An 18,073-nucleotide genomic window follows, 5' to 3' on the forward strand; every position below is an offset into this window, starting at 1 on the left:
GTTTATAGTTATTAGGTGACCGCTAAGAACGGATTTAGTGATAAGGCCGGATTAAGGAGGTCTAAGTGCGGATGAAGTCGCGGGCGCCCGCAAGATCTTCATAATGCACATAACTGAAAAGTTGGACACTGTTGGTGCACGTCTCGGACCGGATTGAACCTGTCCGAATGGAAGGCAGAAGTCATACATTTTGTACATTCTGTACATTGAAGATATTTTGAATATTTTTGTTGCAGGGCATTATAGAATCAATATTGATTTTTTTATTATTCGGGCATCACGCTGAAACTACGGAATTAATTCAAATGAAACTTGGCACGGTTTAAGACCATAATACGAAGAAGGTTGTAAAATACTTTTTATTGCGAAAATAAAATAAAAAAGGGGTTGAAAGTTTGTATGGAAAATCCTTTATTTTTTAGTGTTACAGTTTTAATTATTTTTTCATAAATCATAACAAAAAATTTTAAAATTAAACCTCTTAAGTGGTGAAATAAGGCTTGAAAGTTTACATTGATTTCCACGCGGACGAAGTCACGGGCATCTGCTAGTTATACATATTAAGTCTTTACATTAAACAAATATTACGCTGTTCCCGACCAACAACCTTATAAAGCTTATTCCACAAGAAACATTCAGCAATAACTTGCGTACTGATAAGAAATCGTTTTTATCAAGCCTTATCCCAAATCCCAACAAATAACATAATACGGGAAAGTCAGCGTATTTCCCAACAGCGTTATTCCCTTCGTTTCAGGAAAAGAAAATAATATTACAACTAATATTGATGGACTTTCCGCCGCTGGTAAATGTTTTCCCGAAGATTTGTGTGATTAGTGTTTTGTTTCATACTAGCCGACCGCGGTCCGCGGCTTTGGTTGCTAAAATCTATACATAATTATTATGAAACAAAGTCTTACGCGGAGTCTGTCTGTCTGTTCTTGATGAACTCACACGCTTCATAAGATTTTCTCTAATTTCAAATTATTTATAATTTTTTACCGACTTCAAAAAAAAGGAGGATGTTCTTAATTAATACGTCACTGGTTTGGCACCGCCTTCAAAGTGATCAGAATTTACGATGATATTTTTCGCCTTTTAGTTTATTTGTGTGATTTTGAAGTAGGTTAAATTTTTTTGTTATAAAGAGTTTTTTGTTATTAATTTTAACTTACTAAATACCTACTAGCGGATACTCCGCAGTTACACGCACACAGTACGTCCCCGTGGAAATACGGGGAGAAAATATAGCCTATAATATAGCTTTACATTGGTAGAATCATTTCAAAAATCGGTTTAGTGCTTTAACCACGAACGCGCAACAAACAAATTAACACATTTATAATATAAAAGGAAATGTGAATAAGTCGGATAAAGACTGGTATACACAACATACTCGTATATATAACTACCTACTGTAACATGTAACACATTAAGTACAAACTTATAACACCAACCCCTTGCTCTGCCCGTCTTCGTGTAAAAAGAAGTGAAAGTTTAATAAAACACTCACGCCCGGCGGAGTTATGCGCGGGCGGTAAAGTCGCATGTTTACTCCCTCATATCCAGTAAACAATGCGGTAAACAAGGCCGATTTTACCGCGAGGGCGTGCGCCCTTGATACAGTAAACCCAAGATACACAGTTTAGTTTATTTTACAAGATTTCAACTTGCTGGGTTGCCGTAAGTCGAATCTTGGACGTTAATTTAGAATCAATTCCTAACGTTTTTCATCCCCTACATTTTGTAATAAAGTTCCAGTGCTGTGACATCGCTCGTTTCCATGGCAACTTCGTTGTTAGTAACATTTAAATTTTGGCATGCTATAAACATAAAGTTCAAATTCGAATAAGACGTGTAAAAGCTTGTTGTTGAAAAGTCCGCCAAATAGGAGCCATATAACCAAAAAAGTGGCCATATAGGAGCTCTTCAACTAAACAAACGAATCTCATCGAGTTTCAAAATTCAAATATGTTTTTCTAACATATACCTTCTGCATAAATTTAAATTTGGGCGAATATGCACAGTTAATGAGTCGTTTAGAAGTAATTTATTAATTTCTGATTATAGATTAAAAGATTAAATACAATTTGTCATAGGTACACATTCTTTTATGTCACCAATGAACTTGAACCAATGTAAGTAAATATCGCAAAAAAATAAGTAACGTTTTGTATTTATTATTATTTAAATTACTAGAGTTTATTACTCCTTTTAAATTAAGAACGTCAAGACAGCAATTAGGTATCATTACAACATTCCATTTAAATGGAGTTGTAATTCTGTAGCGTTCTATATCAACGGTGCTCCAGTGGAATATTTAAGGAAAATAGGAAAACACTCGAGACCTACTCGTTAATACGCGTGTAAATAAAGAGGATTGCTCTCTTTATTTGTGGGGGAGGGTGTTTGGTGCTCCATTTCTGTGATTAGTATATTGGAGGGCTGCAGCCTTGAGTTTTGGTGTTGAAAAGTTATTGGATTAAGGAAAATTCTAAGTATTTTTGAAGTGATAACATATTATGGAAGGGTAAATCACTTTGTAACGTAACGCGTTATGGCGCCACTCTGTCTGGCTTCTGTTTCTCTCACGCATACGGCAGGTTTAAGTTATCACTTCTGTCGAGCGTCCCGAGACCGACTTTTTTTTTATAAAATATTTTTAAATTCTAAGTAGCGTTTTTTTTTGTGAATTAATTGATATTAACGCAATACTGAAATGCACCAATACTTTGAAATACAAACAAATATGGAAGTGTTAAAGAAGTACAAAATGCAACATCGAAAACGTTTCTTGAAGCATCCACATCCACTGGCTTGTGAGCTATTGACTAAGGTTGAAACGGGCAGATGATCTCGACTCAATGCAGACTTGAAGACAGAAGTCCCTAGGTCTGCCAACGCCATTGTTTCCTACCACTAATACGTTACTAGTCTGTCTGAATAATTATAGGTCAAACCTAGAAACAAAAAAAAAATATTTTGTTATCCAATTTTGGCAATCTTAATAAGACTACTGCAGTAGATACGCGAGTATGGCTTGTGACAGTTTACGCTCCGTGGAAGTAAGCCAAGATTGTTCCTCTGATTTAGTCTTGGATTGCGTTATTGCGGTTAGAGTAATAGTCTATTTTGTATGTATATCTATGTCGTTACTGAAGAACGCAGACAAATAAAGCCTTGCACACACTGACGAGCTTGTTTCGTTTGAGCGACGATTTTGCCGATTGAGGAATCTAGTGTTTACAATTGTACATTGAAGAGTAAACATACAGTGTTCAATTGTCAACATTTCTATATGTTTCATATTTGCCATTGCTGTTTGGATTTGGCAGGGTTTTCCGGAGAATAGCAAAATGTGAACCAAATTGGTTGGATAGGGATTAAAACCAGAGCAGAGATTTCAATTAGTCTTTTAAACCTAAGTCTGTGTCGCAAATCTAAGGATATGGTTGGTACTTTTTTTCAATCAACAATTATTCGTTGTTCATAATGAACTTACGCAAAATAACGTCTGCTTTTATTCAATGGTACGAATTAAATTTTCATAAGAACTATCAATAGTTTTTCCGCGAAAGATTGAATATCCATACCTCCGTCCATACTTATTAACAATTTTAAAAGGATAGGTGTCACTTGGAGAAGTGTCTGATTGGTTCAGTGTATAAGCCACGCGATTAAGGATCATGACAGATATGAGTTCGAGTCCCGGAGCTATGTTGAGACTATTGGTGCTAATAAGACTATTGGTGCTAATAAGACCATATGGTTGTTTATTTCTAAGATATTCTCAGTAATAGTCCAAGTTTAGGAATTTCGCGGTGTCCCACCTCCAAGCCTCGAAGAGCAGCTGTAACAGCTTAAAAAGTGGCGTGCACTCCATAGATGCGAAATAGCACTGCCTATCCTGTTGACTCACTACCCTTATTTGAGAAGGCATTTTCCATTGAAATTTTTTTGTAAACGTATAATGCCTACCCAAGTTTAAATCCTTATGCACGCCACTGGTTAAAAAGTCAATATGCACTCGCATCGTCACTTATTCTAAGTGGCAAGAAGTCTGACTCTGTCATTGAAAAATAAGCAAATTATAATACGATATTCCAGTAACAAACCTACTAATATTATAAACGCAAAAGTTTGATTGGATGTTTGTTACTCTTTATCGCCACTACTACTGAAGCGATTTCGCTGAAATTTTGAATGGAAATAGATTTTACTCTGAATTAACACAAATACATTTCATCCCGGAAAAATCCGTGGTTCCCGCGGGATTTCACGCGGACGAGGTCGCGAGCGTCCGCTAGTAAAAGTTATATAATATTTTGTTAGTTGCAAAATCTGAAACGTCTGAACAGTGGGTGTTGAGCATTAAGCTCATTCCCGCAATCGCGTGCACTTTTTGCTCGACTTGCAATCCTTTTTGGATTCCTTCCAAACAATTTCACGAGATCCTTAAGTACTGATATAACCGCCGTGGCTTTTCGCTAATCTCTGGAATTGGGATTGGTTTTATCCAATTCCGGGGATGTACTTACTTTGAATTTTCTGGTTGTAGGCACATTCGCCTATTTAGGAAGACTTTTTCTTAAACATTTCAGTGCTTTAAAATTTATTCTATTTAGTTAACTGTTCTTTTCTCGTCGCTTTTCTGCCACACGCATGCACATCGTATAACCAGCTGTCTATGTATTTTTTGGCTTTATTTAAAAATTCTTACCTTCTGTTTTTTATATTTATAGGTATACTACAATGCTACATTGCTATATTTAAGAAATTAAATATCACGTGTCTCAAATGGTAAAGGATAAACATCATGATATGGGAATGTTCTTAATTCTCTACGTGTGTTAAGTCTGCCAATCTGCTTTGGGCCAGCGTGGTGGACTATTAGGCTAAACCCTCTCCATCTGAGAGGAGACTTGACGAGAATGTTCTTGCTCAACATTAAGAATATGGGTTGTGATGCTACATAGGAGCAGCGTAGTGGGCCTTAGCTCGATGATGATTAGAACATCTGATTTATCATTAAGGTTTGATCCCCGCCCCGGTGGCCTATTGTCGTACCCACTCCTAATACAGTTCTTTCCAACTAACTGGAGGAGAATGAGAATATTGGTCATAGTTAAAAGATATTGCAAATATTCTTCTTTTTTTTTAAAAAAAATAGTAGTGGTTGTTGTAGAGGTCTCTAAATAAACAAATATTTTTTTAGTATAGATAAAACCTAAATATATTTGTAAACTAAGAAGATGAACGCGCAAAGGCAAGGGAGTCGGCCACTCAATATGTTTTTACATCCATTCTCCCCAAATCACGGAGTCCTCAATGTAAATACATTGTCGAATTTACATAATGTTGTGAGCCGTTGTTGGTCCGTGAATGGCGGTCGTGGCTCGAGGAACAGTGTTGTGAGGTGCTTGGGAAGTTATTGGGATCTTTTAAAAATTTTATGGGTTCTTACTACAACAGTAAAAAGTTAAATACATTGTAATATAGCGAAAAGGGAAATAAAAGGGAATTTTATTATAACATACTAATTTGTTGACCATAGAAAATGTAAATTCTCACAGCAATAACTTTTAATTGTGCATGTTTTTTTTATTGTTGGTAAGATATGATAACACTACCAACGCGCATTAGATGCCATTAGAAGTATATACCCTTATCTGTTATTCATTAGTGATGAGAAATAAATAATAATTGGTAATGTTCATAGTGACTCATTGCAAATAGGTTGCCTAGTTAAATTGCGGTTATGCTATGCCATGCCAGCGTGATAGGTTCTGTTTCCATATTGCCTCTTCTAAGGTCTGGCTTTGTAATGGGCAATAAAATAGGCTGATAATTATCATGAAGAACATTTGACAAAACAACCAAATGAAAATTTAAATTCATTTATTTCAAGTAGGCTTATTTACAAGCACTTTTGAAAGCTTTTGTCAGTGAACAGTGGCTATACCACCGGTTTGGAAAGCAGAACTCGACGAGATGACAACTTCAAAAACTTGAATGTTAAGTGGATAATAACAATATGGAACGTTATAACAATATGTTGTCCTACGAGTATGCTGGTCTACCTGAGGTGCAAAAATATTTATATAGCTTCTACTTACGTTGCTAGTTAGGTTTAACTACATTTATTTTTAATGACAAAAAATATCTCCAACCACGCTATAATCTCAATGATCTATATGAAAAATAAATTTGGAGCGATCCGTAACAAGTAGGTAAAAGCAATATCCAACCCCAAGTGACCCGAAGGGAAAAATTGGAAGGGAAACACTTAAATTTTCAAGCTTGATCAAATTATCTATACGCAACTTGGGAAAATATATGCGAAGTTGGAGGTTGACCGCACATTTGAAAGAAGGAAAATATGTACATGTCCCCAATGTCTTACACACGTAGACTCACGCGTGATATTTCAGACTATAATTTCATCAACATTATGATTACCATCCGATAGACGTCCACTGCTGGACATAGGCCTCTTCTGTGGACTGAGCTATCAGAACTAGAAATAGCAGGGCTGCCAGGGATTAAGGACTGTTTCTTGGTGTATCTATTAGGGAATATCCCGATAATGATAAAGCTGGGAATGCGGGTTGGTCATCGCAGGTCTAGACTATTCGACACCTGTATTGTGGTCGAACATCAGCGTTGCTAGTGTGAATAGTCTAGCCCTGCTCTGTTCCGGCCTTGCGGTGTCGGCACCGGCATGTGCTATTTGATAGGCTTGCCTATGGAAATGGTTATGCCGTCATTTGTCGGTCGCCAGAACCTTGTCAGTCAGTCTGCCATTAAAGTAGGCAATTGATTGATATATGGAAAATTTCATCGAAATCTTTTGTGACAGAGCTGATCCGGGGAAGAGCTATTATCCATGGGGGATGGTTGCCAGTGTATATAGGCTTATGAAGCTTAAAACTCAGGTCAACTTAGGTCATGGCCCGTGCATGCTCTTCAAAAGAACCATGGGTACACTTACCATCAGGTGCACTATCAATATGGTTCGCTTATGACAATTATAAAAACCATCCTTCCAGATAGAAAGAACAAAGTTCCTAATTATTATTTTCACAGTATCAAGGCAGAGTACCTCGCATAAAAATAATAAATTAAATTTATATCCGTGTGTGCATTGTTTATGTAATTCCGCCCACGGACGTGGGCAATATTAAAATTTCGCCCGTAGTAATTAAATCTGCTTACTGTGACTATGAATTGCGGCAATAAAACCGTGCGCATATTATCACCGTCTCGCTCTAGCATAGGTGCAAAAGGTTTAATCGGAGAGGGATGGCCGCCTACTTTAATATGATAATCGGAAAATTCGGTACGTTTGTGTGGAAGGCCGCACTCGACTCGATTCCGGGGCGTTGAATAAACGATGAGGTGCGTCATTGTTACGTATCAGGGTAATTTATAACTTGAATGAGCGAGAAACTGATTTTGACGCTTCTGAATTATTGTAGCATCCGCTTTGCGAACGGGCTGGCGAATTGTTTGGAATTACCAGTTTTGTCTAAGAGCCTGTGATTGGAAAACATTGGTCATCTAATTAAAGCTGACAGTTTGTCAGTCAAACGACCATAAGTAGATAAGTGTGACGGACAACTGTAGATTTGAAATAATGGTGGCTTTAAAAGGTAGTAGTTTTAAAGCAAAACCTTCAAGAATGACGTAAACTATGATGGTAATATGATGATATTTTTTATGTTTTCCTCGGTATAAATTGTGAAAAGATGACAGATACTCAAATCTCTAGACTATGGTAAAGGGTTGCCATGAAAATATTTGTCTTGCCAAAGGGGATATGTTTTTTTTATATTAACCCGAAGAAAAATTAAAAAGTTACTCTGCATTGTTAAAAGATTAAGGAAGCCCTTTGAAACGTACAGGCTGACTACGTACAGTGTCGTAAAATGTCGAGTGTTCTAACGTGTCTAGTGAGGCGTTACGTCTGGTCTCATAATGTCCAGTGTAACATAATATCAAGTGAGCCATAAGATCTATTTTTTATTCATTACATGTTAATACTTGACTACAATCTCACCTGGTGGCTAGTGATGATGCAGTCCAAGATGGAAGCGGGTTAACTTGTTAGGAAGAGGACGAAAATCCACACACCCTTCGGTTTCCACACGATATCGTACTGGAACGCTAAATCGCTTTGCGGTACGTCTTTGCCGGTGGTAACTAGCCACGGCCATAGCCTCCCACCAGCCAAAAGCAATGGTCTAATCTAAACTCCACAATTGCCTATCGTACCTACTTGCACAACTTTCGTAAGAACATAAGCTGACAAGCGTTCAACTTTTATAAATGACCAAGGTTATTTGGTCACCGGCTCTTGCGCTATTTGATTGTATTCGAAATGCCGCTGTAACAGTGAATGTATGCAGCCACCAATAACTCAAATCTCAGTGCGATAATAACTGTTATTATCACATCGCATTATTGAAGGGTATTGTTACTCGTTTGACTGAAACGTTTAGTCCGTGTTCAGATTAAGCGATTAGTACGCTTCGCATTAGTTTAGTTTGTCACAAAGACTACATTTTTAATGAGAAATTTTGAGTATAATATGTAATTGAATTATTCTATTAGGGCCGCCGTTCTGAAAAGGTTTTATGAGAAAATAGCTGCAGTGATATGAATTATTTTCTTACTAAGTTGTTTCTAAAATATAGTTATACTAACCACTCACCATCCGATAGGCCCACTTGCCCTTAGCGCTAACGGCTTTCCGATAAAACTGATAATATTTTGGTCGCGACCTGCATGATGTCATGTGGGTAGCTAGCATAAGAAACATAAAGAGTACGCTATATGGTTTTCTAATTTTTAAACTATGTCTTTACATTGTACTAGCGGATGCCCGCGAATTCGTCCGCGTGGAATTTAGTTTTGCACAAATCCCTCGGGAACCATGGATTTTACGGGATAAAAAGTAGCCTATGTGTTAATCCAGGCTATAATATATCTTAATACCAAATTTCAGCTAATTCAGTTCAGTAGTCGAGGCGTGAAAGAGTAACAAACATTCATATCATCAAAATCTGCAATTTTCACTAATCTCGAGAAACCATGGATTTTTTCGGGATAAAAAGTAGCTTATGTGTTAATCCAGAGAAAAATATATTTCCATTTCAAATTTTAGCCACTTCGCTGTAGTGGCGTTAAAGAGTAACAAATATCCAAACATCCATACAAACTTTCGCGTTTATAATATTAGTAGGATAAAATAAAGTCACTTCCCGTGTTTGTACGCTTAGTTTAAAAAAAATACATGGTTTAGGGATTTCACGCGAGCAAAGACGCGTCCGTACGTTAGTTCAGTTTAATAAGAAAACAGCTCGGTTACCCAAAAATAGGCATTCGTCTTACATATTGAGTTTAGTCCACCTCCATTTTTCTAATTCGGGTATCCGTGACGTTTCCGACGTCCCAATCCGGCCAGTAATCAAATAATGTGATTTTATGTCCATCCCTTTTCCATCCGCAAAGACGTGATCTGGAAAAGGCGAAACATCAAAATAATCACTACTTACGCAAGAACAATCTCTAAAGGCCCTTTCAAGCAAACAGTCCTTTATGGCGCTGAACAAAAAAATGTGGATTGAAACCTCGTGACACAATGCCGGATGCGACCTGACATCATCAGGGAATGGGGCTGCGAAATAATAAGGCTCGGCTCTGGCGCGAGTCACAAGCTCGCGCGGGCGGTCCACGCCGCACTATACGTCAATATTATACGAGTACGTTGCAATTTACATTGAACGTAAATTATTTTTTGAATGGCACCATAAAACATGTAAACATGAAAATTCAAATTCAAAATTCTTTTATTTCAAGTTTACAAGCACTTTTTTGCAAATTTTAGTTTGTTTTGAGAAAACAAACTAACCTAAAATATTAATATTATATTAAAACAAGGAATTGACATCATTAATTTATTACATTATTACGTCGCTTATTCTTCATTATTTTTATACTCCGCGGTTTTAGGTTTCGAATAAAACATGCGTGAAATGGAATCAATTGCCAACATGGAATCAAAAATGAGGCCACATTTGACTTAAAGAAAATTGAATAAAAGCATTAACTTTGATATTTTAACATGGCATGCTACTAAAATGCAAGTAAAACACATCCGCTGTCTCCCGTGCCCCGTACCGCAGCCCGAGAGTCGTACCGGGTCGCCTTTGTCTAGGTACAGTGTTTGCTCCCGTTTCTAAAATTAAAACTATGCGGACTGGAATGCCGAGCTGGTAATATTTCGTTTGCCCGAACATGCTCCTTTTGTAAATAATAATATAAGCAGGTATCGCTCCGTCGGCCATTATGTAACTCTTTTTGTGAGACGGCAAAGAGATAGCTATTATTTCTTGTCTTCCTTGGACTTGTCTTGTTCTTTAGACTAGACTCTTGGGTTATTATTCTTATTTTATACATTTTCTTTTGTTATCTGTAGAAACTTCCTTCTTTCTAATGTATCCCAATTCCCATAATCATTGTCTATCTATTTGGGCTAACAACAGGGCCAGGCCTTCTTCCTTATAGGACAGGGGATATGAAGATAGAACCACCACTATGCTCTAATGCGGGTTGGCGGGCTTGGAGTGATATCAGATGTTAAGGACCGACCGCTTACCGAAATACCGCCGGCTATAATGAAAAACAATTGCGCTGTCGGTACATATATTATAGGACTCAAAGGTGATTACAAAAATAAGAAAACTAATGTCGAACAAAGGTTATGATTCACAACACTTGTCAGGGCAACTTAATTAACAAATCAAACTGTAACCAAAATAAGACCCTAGAATGGCAGAGAATGACCTTGAGTGAAGTCACGCACTTGTGAACGATGTGTGTAGGGTTAAAAGATCCCTTGACAGATATCTAACACTCCCCTTTTCCACTCAAGTCACTCTCCCCCCCCCCTATCCCAAGTAACCCACAAGCAATTACACAACAAGAGATTTGGACGGCTCGAACGCCACGAGCACACTGAAGCCGTCCGTACCGCAAGTCGTTGCAACGCGACGATAACACAAATAAAAAAGAAATACTTCCTGTGGTATAAAGAATGCTCATATGGTTAAAAATTTCTCCAAAGTAAAAAAAAACCGTAATAAGGATACGATGCGGCGGCCGACGACGTGCCAAAACTTTTCATCTTCCGCCAGTCAAATAGGCGTTTCAATATTTTATGTCCAATTAGAGCAGAGGTCACGTCCCACTAAAGTTGTTCGAGCACTCTGTGACTCTGACTCTGCGTCCAAGAAGTCATAATATAACTTTTCACTTCAAGTCGCTAGTCGCGTCGCCGGTCGCTATAGACTGACTGCTTTTAATGTCTTAAAAGTCTGTGATAACCAAATCTCTGTCATTAAATATGAGTTGATAGTTCGTCAGCTAATGTACCTAACTTAGGTAAATAACAAATCAAACGATAAGATAAGTGAGTAATTATCAAAATACAAAGCAAATTTTTTGTATATTCTTTACGATATGAGAAACCTTTGTCCCAAAAGAAAGCACCCGTATGGTGTATACTTGTAAAATCAAGAATAATACCATAGGCACTACCTTTATAAGAGTTTTACTCAAAATCGTTTATTAGGAGGCTTAGCTTACAAACACATTTGAAACGTAAAGTTAGACTATTTCGTAGCTACTCTACCACAGGTTCGGAAGGTAGGAGCTAGTAATAACTCTTAGGTATTTTCACCGTTCTGTTAGAAAATGTTTCATACAAGCCTGAAGGCAAACTACTCATATGGCATTTAGAGGGTCTAAAAGCCATATGAGTAGTTTGCCTGTCATTCGCTTCTGATGAGTTCAGGATGTCGCTGGTTATCATTTTTTATCAAAACATCGGAGACCGCGCTCAATGTATTAATTCTGTACCTACTGGACCCGTAACGGAATAGAATTCAGAACGCTGCCCATAAGTTAGTTTCTGATGTGGGACGGTTTTATTGGAGTCAAAAAACCAAGATATTTATAATACAGTTCTTACAATAATATGAATCTGAGCAATACAGTCGCCGGTCGCCAGTCGCCAGTCGCCGGTCGTTTGTCGTTCTCATTGCCGACCCAGTGGTGTTTTGCATAATTTCATATATTATTTAAGTGGGAAGTTCGCCGTGATTTGCATAATCTTACACGCTGCCGGCGAATACTAATTCTGCGGACGACGTTAGCGGTCGGATGACTGTTTGACTTTTGCATTTCATTTTTTTTAAGAAGCGTTGCTTCGCTAAGTAAAGTTGTTTGAAATAAAACTTTGGTTCAATCGAAATCGGAGAAAGTTTACCAAAATCTGACTACTGCTTGCAGCACCCTTCCCCCGCTTCGTCTCTCGTCGATCAATCCGTTGAAACGACGCCTGCGTCGACGCAATGTGGCATTTTATTTAAAATATATAATAGAAAACGACCCAGCGTTGATGCTGCAACGTATCGCAATGTTCTAATGGGGCAGAAGCCTTATATATCTATAAAATTTTATTTTACCACCTTTATGTCGGTATAGATACTCGTATGTAAGAGTAATTTAAATTACTTTATTTAACGTTAATTTAATATATTAGTTTAACTTAATTTCGTTCTAAAAAATTCCGGATTTCTGAAAGCAAAATGCCAAGATTAAGGCGACATTTTAACTCCTCAGTATAGGTGGGTACTTTAAAAGGTATTTTACGTTACTTTAACCTCACTTAATTTCGCCTTGAATAATTCGGCAGCGATACGAGCCGACACGTCAGACGCCGAAGGGATAATGGTATAACCGTGTTTGGGTTAAACCCTCCCCCACCCCTCTACACGTGCTATTTGTGACGATTTTAGTGAAATTTACTGAACGGATATGTATTTATAAACACGAGGGAAAATGGGACACGCGTTACGGATAAATTGAGAAGATTGTGCAATGTTACAAATGCCTAGGAAATTTGGTTTAGTCCGCGTACTTATTTACCTACCGTACCATGTATAACGTGACGTTTGTAGCTAAATTTTAAATACTTGACGATCGTTTGAATCTAAAGTAAATTAAGCAGGCGTTACGTAGGGAAACTGCGTCATAAATAGTGACTTATTTCTATCTATAAATAAATTAGACAAGTTATTTATTCTTTGTACCCAACACAGAGTAAAGAGTCATTAGATAGAGAACAAGTACCTGACATTGTTATTGCAAAAAGCAAGAACTTGTTACAGCTCGTGCGGATTAACTTAACGTATTTGTTTGGTTGTGTTTGAAAGCCAGGTGTCAAGTTAATGCACAAGAATTATAAGTGTTGTATCTCCCAAAACACAGAATGTTGAAATCGTAGAAACAGAAGAACCACCTTTTGTACCTGACGAAGGAAAGGCAAGAATTGCCCGAGCATTGTTTGTACCCAAAACAGATTGTATTTATTCAGTTTGGCGTTAATTAATGAATGCCAAACGCAATGTATTTCGCGCCTTCGTTTGTGCGAGACAAAGGGGTACTCAGTACCCAATACAGATCACGGGCACGACGGCGGCGGCTCTATACAACCGAATCGTAATTGAAAGTGAACAAGCGAGTTGTTTTGGACACACGGTTATGTTGATTGCCAAATGCCCGGCTTATTTTTGCTCTGTGACCGTAGATAGAGGCTATAATCTTAAATATAGGACATCTTATTCTGTATCGATGGCAATGGAATCCAGTTTACGCGTGAACTTAAGAAAAAACTTTTCCTTTTTCTAGCTCTAAAATGGTGCATTTGTATGATCAGTCAGCACAAGTCGTGTTTTTCACTCCGTTAGAAAAAAGTTCATCCTCTTTTGTTTTTGTATCTTAGTAATGACAGTCTAACGCCAGACAAGTCAATTACGTAATTAATTTATTTATTTAATTGTATAGGAAAACTTACAGCTACAGTAGTAAAAATATCACAGAACAGACAACGTTAAAAGCTAACGCTTTTAGTAATAGAAGTAGCTAGAGGGCGTGGCCCGCGTACACCGTGTGTGTGCGGAACATCGCAAGCGTGTCCGCGCATGTACTAGCAGTCTTGTTTTGTGCTGTGACAAAAGAAATAAATAATATTCAACTCTAAACTCATTTTTCACTAAATATTAAACAGCCATTTAGGTCACGCCCCTGGGTACGCTGGGTTCAATACAAAGAATTGGCACTTTATAAATCTAGTTACCTCTTATATCTGTGAAAAATATATAACACAAAATGGAAAATAATTACAAGTTTTCACAAGTAAAAGTAAGGAAAATAAAGACGTCAACCTATGAATGACAGAGTTTTAGACGTCGTCAATTTAGTGTTACCAAAATTGTCTCAAATGTCTCATAAGACATGACTTATTCAAGGTCTTACGAGGTCAAATGTGATAAAAATCAGTATTTTCTTTGTTTTCTTTTTGTATGTTTGTTTAGTTTATTCCAATGATGTTAATATTATAATAAAAATTGTAGAGCATAGAATTTGCTACAAATATTTTTTTGTCTAACCGAAATTTATTACTAAGCTAAAATAACTGGGAAGCTTTTTATGGAACACGCTAGATGGGTTCTCTCCTTCTAGGCTAGCGTGTTCTAAAACTTCGACTTAAAGATATCCATGTTCTGGGTGATATGATAAACAATGAAGTAATTCTTCTTACTACTATACTTACTACTTTTTTAGCAACGAAAAACCTTTTTTGAAAACCACTCTTTGGATGTCAGATAGAGTGACCCAATGTTGGGTCAAACATGCATTTATTTCAGACGACCCTCTTCGCACCGCTCTTATTATATTTCCAGTGTGACCCATTAGTCTTGGTTCTTCAGTTGATGCATAAATAACTTCACCGTCTCAAGGGCTGTGTGTATATAAAAGTATTTCTTTGAGAGTCTGCTCGAGTGAGTCGAGCGGTTTCAAAAGGCGCCCTTCAAAGCGGTGAGATTGAATTAAAACCTTCGATGAGGTTGCAAATATTATAATCCTGCGTTTCAATTTGAATTTACTTACGCACAAAAACTTTCCTCGTTTCCTAAATATTAATAAATCTTCGTTCATTAGGGAGGTAAAGGAGTACTTCAAAATATTATTAAGCTTTTTTTTGAATTTAATCCGAGAATTGTAACGATTGTTGAAAAAAAATCAGACTTGCGAATTAAGAGCGCAAAGAATTTCATTACATGAATTTTTAAGTAGGCTCAAGAGTCACTTAGTGTACGTTAGAGATTTGCTCGGAGTATCTCTGCGTGATCGAATCAGAAATAAAAAGATTTGCAGAAGAACCAAAGTCTCCGTCATACTTGTAGCTCAACGAGTCGCAAAGTTGAAATGGAAATGGACAAGGCATAGTTCAAAGTGCCGATGGACGTTGGGGTCCCACAAAAAATACATGAACTAGGAGATACAATGCAGAATTTGAAACTAGTCCAATTATAATTACATGGTTCGTCGTGTGGTATGGTATGGTAATAAAAAAATAGACAAAATTCATGTTATGTTAATTTATTGTAGAAATTGTCAGGCTATGTAGACTATAATACGAACATGAAATGGTTGTAATATTAAAGTTGAAACGAGCAATTGTTTTTATCCAGTTTCCTGCAGTTTCCAAACATTACTTATTAAGAGCGTTAAACAAGGTTTGAGGAAAAACATTTTAAGAAAACAAGCCTTCCTAACAAGGTTTATTTTCCTCCATTATCTTGTTAATTATGAAGGGAAAGCATTCAAAGTGTTTTGAGAAAAATATACGTAAACAAAAATATTGATGCGTGACTTGAATATACTATGTAAATAAAGTATACGAGACTTATATTCCTCCGTTTTTTATTACTCATCTATACTAATATTATAGACCTGAAGAATTTGTTTGTTTGATTGAACGCACTAATCTCAGGAACAACTGGTTCGATTTGAAAAAATCTTTCAGTGTTAGATAGCCCATTTATCGACGAAGGTAGTCTTATATAATAATAGAAGCGACTAAATATTCTGTTTATCGTCGATAGGTTGAACCTTATTGGTTCCATCAATGCATCGTATTTCCTTCATTATTTTTAATAAGCACAGGTTAATTAGGTCGGTTGTGTTTTATTGACAATATTTTTTTAATTTTCTCAATGGTATTTATGTACTTCATTCTCGACGAGCATTGGAGAGGATACTCATGATATTATAGGTAATTATGATTATATAATCATAATCATAATGTTTAACACACATTATATAACAAACCTCACACGTAGGTAGCTAAATTGAGTTTGAAACTTTTTGGGCGTTATATTTGTTTAACTCAGCTTTGATATTCGCCGCGTAATTGTACATATTCATAACCGTCCATGAATCCGCACTATACGCATCGAATGCATCGCATTATACGGATTGTAGCATTTTTTTGTATAGAAAATCATACAAGTGCGTCCACTAATCCGCATCGGACGGATTGCATCAAACGGATTTTATCTACCATATAATTAAAAATCCATTTGATACGTACGATAAGTGGAAGCCTACGTTTAACCGACAAACGACTACTTGTGTTGTAGTTTATTACGATATGTTTGTTGTAGTACTCCGCTAATAGAATTTCGTTGCACTACAGGTCTCCAAAATGACCTATATTTGAACAAAGCGCTTTACTTGTAAATTCTGTGACTAGCTGAGCATCTGAAGTCAGTAATTATAATCAAATTCGCCGCTGCGTCGCCTGCCCAGTATGCAAATCCATTAAGTCTTCCGTCTTAAATGAAAGTAGGGAACTTGATTTTTCTTCTCCCGCTTAGTAGTTTAAATTATATTAGGATTTTCATTAGTTAAATTTAAGACAGTTTGATGTCAAATTTTCATATTATTTTTAATTAGTCGGTCTCATTTATACCACTTTCTCATTTTAGGGTAGTACCAAAAGCAATTCTTAGATGGATACTGATATCGAGAAGCTTTACAATTAGGCAACTGACGTATCAAAAGTGCTTGTAACCTGAGCCTATTTGAAATAAATGATTTTTTTTTTTTTTATTTAAAATATGTATCGCGTTGCCGCTGTGATCGCGAGCGATACCATTTTATACACGCACTTACGCTGCGTGTATAAAATTCTATGATTTTATATCTATCTGTGTATCATTTATTAGTCTCGCCTCAACTAGAGCTGAATACATCTTTATTTGATCCACATTCCTTTTGAGATCTTCAATGTTTGTTTTGAGAATCTGTCAATTCCTCTAAAAATTTACTTCGGATGCATAAAAACAAACCACTTCGTAAATGTTATGGAACGAGCTAAGCTCGGAGTGTCCCTGCGTCGAATCAGAAATGAGGAGATCCGCAGAAGAACCAAAGTCACCGACATAGCTCAGCGAGTCGCAAAGCTGAAGTGGCAATGGGCGGGGCACATAGTTCGAAAAGCCGATGGACGTTGGGGACCTAAGGTGCTGGAATGGCGACCCCGCGCTACAAAGCGCAGTGTTGGTAGACCCCCACCGGGTGGTCTGACGACATCAAGCGAATCGCAGGGATTCACTGGATGCGGGCAGGTCAGTAATGTGATGTTTGGAAGTCCCTACAAAATTCCCATGTCCTGCAGTGGACGTCCAATCGGCTGATATGATATGATGATGATGATGACGTCGTAAATACTATAACTTCCTTAAAGTAAAAACCAATGGATCTAAACTGTAAAATGTTAAAGTTAAACACGATGACATTTGCATGTTGTTCCGACAGACTGTTAAAATAAGCCGCGGTTAAAATTAAATTATTAATTAGTCGCACCCCCTCCCCCCGTACCGCACCGCCCGCGTCTCTCCCCTGGCCAGTATGTAAATTGTCTTACGCCGAAGTTAGGGTGTAAGTGAATATAAAGTCTCTGCTAAATGTGACATTTGTTTCTTGTTGTTCTGGTGAAAATACTGTTTCTTTACGCTCAAAAGGCTAAGGCTTTGAAACCAAACATTTTGAAGGCCGCGTGGCGCAGTGGGCAGTGACCCTGCTTTCTGCATCCACGGCTGTGGGTTCGATCCCCACAACTGGAAAATATTTGTGTGTTTAACATAGGTTTTTTCCA

General features: G+C 37.2%; 2 protein-coding genes across 2 annotated transcripts in view; one reads left to right on the forward strand and one right to left on the reverse strand.

Annotated features, from left to right (window-relative positions):
* LOC112047351 (probable 39S ribosomal protein L24, mitochondrial) overlaps positions 1-18,073 on the reverse strand; it is a 503,102-nt gene that overhangs the window by 368,301 nt on the left and 116,728 nt on the right. The window lies entirely within an intron of this gene.
* The window catches only part of LOC112055612 (protein madd-4), a 352,294-nt gene that overhangs the window by 270,848 nt on the left and 63,373 nt on the right, over positions 1-18,073 (forward strand). The window lies entirely within an intron of this gene.

This window comes from Bicyclus anynana, chromosome 2, assembly GCF_947172395.1.
Source record: "Bicyclus anynana chromosome 2, ilBicAnyn1.1, whole genome shotgun sequence".
NCBI lineage: Eukaryota > Metazoa > Arthropoda > Insecta > Lepidoptera > Nymphalidae > Bicyclus > Bicyclus anynana.